Genomic DNA, 7,643 nt, shown 5'->3' with positions numbered 1-7,643 from the left:
CTAGTAACAGTGGACATCCTTATCATGTTTCTGATTGAGTGAAAGCGTTCAGTTTTTGTCCTTCAGTATGATGTTGGCTGTTGGTTTGCCATAGATGGCTTTTATCAGATTGAGATAAAGATCATCTATTCCAATGTTCTGTAGGGTTTCATCATGAATGAGTGTTGGACTTTGTCAAATGTTTTTTTCTGCATCTACTAAGATAATATGCTTTTTGCTCTGGGCTATTAATATGGTGTATTACATTTATTTTTGCATGTCATTTTCCTGTTGTTGGTTCTCTTTTTTCCCCATCTGTTTAATGGCTTACCTTGCCTGGTAGATTCATTCTGTTGGGGTTCAGGAGTTATAGTCCTTGTTTTCTCTTTCTAGAATGTCCTTCAGAATATTTTGGAATGCTGATTGTGTGGTCATGAATTTCTTCGGGTATTCTTTATATGGAAGCATCTTATTTCACCATCAATTTTGAAAGGTAGTTTTGTGGTGTACATCAGTGTGGGTTGGAGGTTGTTTTAGGAATAGAAATACTTCACTCTAAGCTTTCCTTGACTTGAGGCTTTGTGTTGAGAAGTCTGCTGTGATGCTGATGAGCTTTTCTTTATAGGTGACTTGCTTTTTTTGTCTAACAGCTTTTCATGTTGTCCTTGTGTTGAATTTCTGGAATCTTTTTTTTTTTTTTGGCTTTTTGAGACAGGGGCTCACTATGTAGTTGAGACTGACCTGGAACTCACTATGTAACCTAGGCTGGTCTCGAACTCACAGCGATCCTCCTGCCTCAGCCTCCCGCGTGCTGGGATTACAGGTGTGTGCCACCACGCCCGGCATGGAATCTTGACTACTATATGCACTGGTGTAGTTTGTATCATAGCTAATTGGTGTTCGATATGCTTCACTTACCTGTGTGTCAAATTCTTATTTCTCTGCTGGGGAAGCCTTCTTCCATTACTTCCAAGAACTTTTTTTAATGTTATTTACACTAACTCTTATTCTTCTTTGCATCATCTAACAGCTATTGGATTGATTTTTCATGGTCCCTTGATATTTTTAAAAAATCCTTCTTTTCATGATCACTTACAGAAATCCTGTCTTTTTTTTTTTTTTTTTTTTACTAGGGATTGAACTCAGGCCCTTGCACTTGCAAGGCAGGTGGTGGAACCACTAAGCAAAGTCCCCGGCCTGATCCTGTCTTCTGTATTTGATATTCTGTCCTCACATTCTGCTTCACATACTTGCAATGGAATTTTTAATCTCCTGAATATATATTTGAATCTTTTTCATGGACTCCATTTCTTTCCTATATTGGATGTTCATGGTTTCCATCATTTCCCTAAGCTCCTTTTTTTAAATATCTGTACCTGCTCTAGAGTCACTAATCATGTCTTTCATTATCGTCATCATTTCTGTAGTTATCTGAGAAACTATTTCTGATTTGATTTTTTTCTAGCGCCTCATTCATCTGTTTTGTTGCTCCTGCTCTTACCAGTCCAGGTGGGTGGGTTTCAAATTGTTCCACCTCATTGTCCTCTGGGTTTGCCTTTAGTGAGCTTATCTGTACCTGCTCTAGAGTCACTAATCATGTCTTTCATTATCGTCATCATTTCTGTAGTTATCTGAGAAACTATTTCTGATTTGATTTTTTTCTAGCGCCTCATTTCTCTGTTTTGTTGCTCCTGCTCTTACCAGTCCAGGTGGGTGGGTTTCAAATTGTTCCACCTCATTGTCCTCTGGGTTTGCCTTTAGTGAGCTAGAAGTTTGGGGTTGTATCTTGCTCAAGTGTCTTCTCATTTTTTTTTTTTTTTTTAGTTTAATTCTTGGGTTGATGCTTGTAACTTGTGTATGGAAAGTAGCTTTATTGCTAGTATTTAGAACCCTTAAGAAATTACTACTTCTCAGAGATGTCTTCCAGTGTAGTTTGCTTTTGGGTTTTGAGGCTGCTATAGATCCTACCTCTTCAGAGCATAGACTTTTCAGCCTTCTGTGACAGACCCATCAGCCTCCTGGTATAGACTTGCATGGGACACTGCAGTGAGCTCTAGACCTTCAACTAAATACTTCAGACTGTGTGCAGAAAGACCCTCTGGACTGTCTCTCATCCAACTCTGTGGGTGGCCATTGTGAGGCTGCTCAGAGCCATCTATAGTGTTGGTCTCTTTAGCAGCTGGAACAAGAGACAAATGGGTCTGAGAGAATATGAAGTGACCCAAGAAGTATGATGAGCATTCATTCATGAGTTTTGGAGACCTGCTATTTATTAAAATGATCCAGGTTTTGGATCCATGTCCTTTGACAAGTTCAGTTATGCCAGTGGATGTGGCCACGAGCCTTTTCTCAGCTCATTAACCACCTCTGAAGAATTTCATAGTTCCTTACAATGATTTTTTCAGTGAAGAAATTTTGTGACTAAATTAAAATCTCTGAAACCATGTCTCAATCTCAAACAGGAAGCCAAGTCACAGAATGAATGGAAGCACTCACACAGCCAAGCCAACAAGTGGGTGGTATTTGCTGACTCTAAGGGACTCTGATTGCTATTCATGTCTTCTCTGACCTCCCAGAAGAACCTGCATGGGATCTCCAGTTTGATCTCTTGGATCTTAATGGTATTTCCTCTGGCTTAAAACTCCATGAGGAGAAAAACTTGATTTTAGATATTCCTCAGCCTTCAACTGATTACTTAAGTTGCCAGAACAATTTTCAAAAGTACTCTATCTGCCTGGAGAACTGCTCTTTGCAAGAACAAACAGTGACTGAGACTGTCAAAGTGAAAAACAAACTTTGAGAAGAGTGTTCAGACCTGTATTACTTTTGCCAGTTGGAAAAGCTACACAAATGTGTACTGTGTCTATATAAAGAATCTATATGGCAGCTCAATGACATCTCATTTACATGGACTTACCCCTGTCATTCCAACTGAGGAGAAAATTGAGTTCTGTGTTTCTTACCATGCTAATGGGCAGGTCTTCTGGGACAAACATGAGGGTCAGAATTACAGAATGGACCATGTATAGTGGAAGCCCGATGGGGTACAAGCACACATGGCACCCCAAGACTGTGCATTCCACAAGGTGCCCCCTAAGACTGAGTTAGAGTCAATAATCTTTGGCGGTCCAAGACTCGCTAGTGGGCTCCTTCCAGAATGGCAGAATTGGGGAAGAATGGAGAACTTGGCCTTTTATCAATGAATTAAGCAACCTAGTGTCTGATTTTAACCTATCATTGTCCCTGTGTAAATCTAGGTCAGTATTGCTCAGTATTAGGAAGGCTTTGCTACTTTCTCCATCAGAAGGTTTAGTTTTGAGCTTTTGGGGCCTGGCTACAGAAACTACATCCACTTGACAATTTAGCATTGGAGTCTGGTATAGATAATGCTACCCAATTTTGTTTTGGAGAATCAAGTAACAGCCTACGAATTATTTTATGAAAAGGAATCTTTTTTCAGTGTCCTTCCTACTTCCCACTTAATTCACTAGCTTTCACATTGGGCAAGTAAAAGTTGAGGCAGGAGAACTGATGGTGATGGAAAGCTGTATCAAAGGTATGAGGAATATGTGAAAGGTATACTGTATTCAAAGAGCTCTGAAGCTCAAGTCAGAGTAGAAGGGGAAGGTCTGATACTTAATTGTTGGTGAGAACATGGAAGGTTGTTTTGTGTATCAAAGTTGGTTTTGTGGTTCTCTCCTGGAAAAATATCTTACCTAGGGGAAAGAGATACATTCTATGCATTCTTGTGGAGAAAAGCAAATAAAATCCCAGGGTTTTGGATGATAAAACAAAACAAACAAAAAAATCTTACCTTTTCAATTTATGGAGGATTAGAAGTTGCAGCCTATTTGGCCTAGCCCCTGATTCTCTGGCAATGGCCCATAGTATTGTTTATGACCCTTAGGCAATCTGTCTTGGCTACCAGGAAGAACAATTGATTGGAATAATTTTGTAACCTTGGCTAAAGTAGTATACAATAACAATAGCATCAAACACAGCCTAGAAAATGACAAACTGTGGTAGCAATTGATTTGTAACCTTTAATCATAGGAACAAAATCTAAAACAAACCAGAAAATTGTATACAGTAAATATGCTTCAGTATGGCAATTTTACCCTGGGGAGAAAATCTAAAATGGGTTGGGGGAAAAATAAATAAATAAATACAATCTGTTAGGGGGAAAAATAGTGAAGTAGAAGAAGAGGGGACATTAGAAACAAGACCAGAAAACAAAGGAAGATTATACAAACTTTGGGGAACTGGTAAAGACAGGAGGGAAAAAGAGAAGGAAGAAATAAAAACAGGGGCACAACAACATCAACCAAAAAAAACCTATAAATAATGTTCACACATATAAAAACAAGAACAAACCGGGCATGGTGGTGCACAGCTGTAATCCCAGCACTTGGGAGGCTGAGGCAGGCGGATCGCTGGGAGTTCGAGACCAGCCTGAGCTACATAGTGAGTTCCAGGTCAGTCTCAACTACATAGTGAGACCCTGTCTCAAAAAACCAAAATAAATAAATAAACAAACAAACAAATAAATAAAAAAAAATAAAAACAAAAACAAGAACAATCAAGAAAAAAGAAAACAAAATAAAAACAAGAAAATGAAAAAAAATAAGAAAAAAATAAATGTCCACTGTAAGGCATGTCTCTGAATCCCTGGGAGACAAGTTGGGCACAAAGAGCCCAGATCTGTGTTGACTGATTAATTCCACCAAGCAAGCCATAGATTTACAGCAGGGCAGTGGATAATCCCAGCCTGCACCTTTAGTTCTAAAGCTCAGGAGGGTTTCTGAGTGTGAGGGTGGAACCTGATTTATTCAGCCTGTGACACTCCATGTGTCTCCTGCTGGCTTGAACTCAGTTTTGCCTTACCATGATGGAGTTTGCCCACAGCTGCTCTGTGTTTTAAACTCAGTTGGCCCCTCTACAGGATGGCTACCATCCAATCACCCTCTCCTGGGAGATGTCTAACCTGAATAACTCACCAGCCACTGCAGTCCAGCGTGACCACTGCTTTATTCCACTGGTGTATTTCTCTGTGGAGGCTTTTGGAGTCACCAGTAGTCACCATGTAACTGCAGGTTTGAGCCACCCTTTCCACAAAGTGAGTCAGGATTCAGGGAGAAAGCACCACTTGCCATCTCTTCCTTCTTTTTTGAAGTCTCTCTCCTGACTCTCCCTGTGGGCTTCAATTCTTGCTTTAGATCTTTCTGGGTCCCTGCTGGATCCTTGCGGGTTTGGGGACCCACTTCCCTCCTTCTTCTCTTCCTTACATTGTTATATTCCACTGTCTGGACACCAAATCTCAAAGAGGCTATTTATCTTCTGTTCACCGCTGTCATCTTCTGGGAAGTCTCCTCCTCCTCCTCCTCCTCCTTCTAGTCTTCTGGAATGTTCTCTGAAACAGTTCTAACTCTTAAGTAGTCAGGAACTGGAAAGAAAGGGACAACTGCCTCTTTATTTAACACTGGGCATCATTGTGGCTGACAGGCCATCCCAGCCTGTTGTTTGGCAGATGTCAAAATGCTGGCTCTCAGCCAAGCATGGTGGTACATACCTGTAATCCCAATGGACAAGAGACTGAGGCAGAATTACCACAAGTACAAGGTTAGCCTGGGGGCTACACAGTGGGTTCAAATCCAGCCTGGACTACACAGCAAGACCCTGTCTCAAAAAACTGCACCCTGGGGCCAGGTATTTAGCTCAGTGGTTCTGCCGCCTGCCTTGCAAGTGCAAGGTCCTGAGTTTGATCCCTGGTACCCAAAACAAACAAACAAAAACTGCAGCCTGGCATGGTGGTACATGCCTATAATCTCAGGACTGGGAAGGCTGAGGCAGTCGGATTGCTGTGAGTTTGAGGCCAGCCTGGATTACACAGTGAGTCCAAGGCCAGCCTGAACTATATAACAAGGCCTTATCAAACAACAACAACAAAACAACAAAAACTGCTGGCTTCCTTATGACACTGAATTCATTCTTTCTTTTCCTTCCTACCTTCCAGAACTGTGCTATACTGTTGACAATTCTGTTCCAGACCCTAGCTTCTGTCAAGCAGGAGGCCTTTTGTTTGTGACAGGGTCTCACTATGTAGTTCAGGGTGGCCTTAAATTCGTGGTGATCCTTCTGCCTCAGCCTCCCAATTGCTGAAATTACAAACATGCACTACCATGCTCAGCCTTTTGAGTGACTGACAGCAAGATGATTCAAGCCCAGCTATCATCCTCAAAATCCCTTTGATCTTAGAAACTTGCATATCTTTGCTAAGTCAATTCCTTCACACTATACCCTTCCACTTCTAATTGCTTTTCTTCTTCTCATATAGGAACAGCACTGAGCAAGTCCACTGTCTAAGCAGGGAGGCTCACAGAGAATGAGGGAACCAGTCTCTCCTCTGTGGAGATTCTGATACTCACTGGCTTGGTTTGCAGTGAAAAGGAGAAAGTACTCCCAACTTCCTTAAGTCATGTCTGATCACAGGCTGAGAATGGAGGTGGGGTCAGATTAGTGGTTGGAAGCCTCAAAAAGAATCCTACCCCAAAGAATCAACATAGTGAAAATGGCCTTACTTTCAAAACTACTGTACAGATTTAATGCAATCTTGATTGAAATCCCAACAGTGTATTTCACAGAACTTGAGAAGACAATCCAAAAATTCATTTGGAACCAGAGGCGACCTAGAATAGCAAAAACCATTCTAGGCAACAAAGACATTGCAGGGGGTATCACAACACCCAGCTTGAAACTATACTACAAAGCCACAGTGATAAAAACAGCATGGTACTGGCAAAGAAACAGACCTGAGGATCAGTGGACTAGATTAGAAGATGCAAAAACAACACCAGACATACTCAGCTACCTCATCCTTGACAAAGGAGCCAACCATCCTCAGTGGAGGAAAAATAGCCTCTTTAATAAATGGTGTTGAAAAACTGTATTTCAACTTGCCAAAGATTAAAACTAGATCCCTATCTTTCGCCATGCACTAAACTAAAATCCAAGTGGATTAAACATCTGAATATCAAAACAGAAACACTAAACTTACTAGAAAGCAAATTAGCTAGAACTCTCAAAGACATTGGGATAGGAGAAGACTTTATGAACAAATCCTCAGCAACACAAGAACTTGCACAAAGAATCAAAAACTGGGATCTCATTGTCTTAAAAAGTTTTTGCAGTGCAAGAGATACCACCAACAGAACTAACAAACAACCTACAATGTGGGAAAAAATCTTTACCAGCTACTTCTCAGACAAAGGACTACTATCTAGAATATATAAAGAACTCAAAAAAATCAGACCCATCCCAAATGCAAAGACCCGATTCAAAAATGGGCATCTGAAATGAACAGGCATTTCTCAGACGAAGTGAAAGCAACAAATAAATATATGAAAAAAATGTTCAACATCACTGGTCATTGGAGAGATGCAGATAAAAACAACACTGAGATTCTACCTCATCCCAGAAAGAATGGCTGCTATCATAAAATCAACCAATAATAAATGCTGGCAGGTCTGTGGGGAGAAAGGAACCCTTCTCCATTGTTGGTGGGAACTTGGAAACAGCCCAATTGCCCATCAACTGGAGACTGGATAAAGATGTGGGTTTTCTATAAAATGGACTACTACTCAGCCATAAAGAATGAGAAACTAGAA

The 7,643-nt window shown here is 40.8% G+C and overlaps 1 pseudogene; it reads left to right on the top strand.

The window, feature by feature from the left end:
* Positions 1-1,880: 1,880 nt before the first annotated feature.
* LOC104858903 lies at positions 1,881-3,866 on the top strand (annotated as a pseudogene).
* The last annotated feature ends 3,777 nt before the right edge of the window (positions 3,867-7,643 follow it).

Source organism: Fukomys damarensis, unplaced genomic scaffold (genome assembly GCF_012274545.1).
Source record: "Fukomys damarensis isolate Sample0158 unplaced genomic scaffold, DMR_v1.0_HiC HiC_scaffold_36, whole genome shotgun sequence".
Classification (NCBI taxonomy): Eukaryota; Metazoa; Chordata; class Mammalia; order Rodentia; family Bathyergidae; genus Fukomys; species Fukomys damarensis.
The sequence above is the reverse complement of the archived record's forward strand: the minus strand, read 5'-3'. Positions and strand labels throughout refer to the sequence as shown.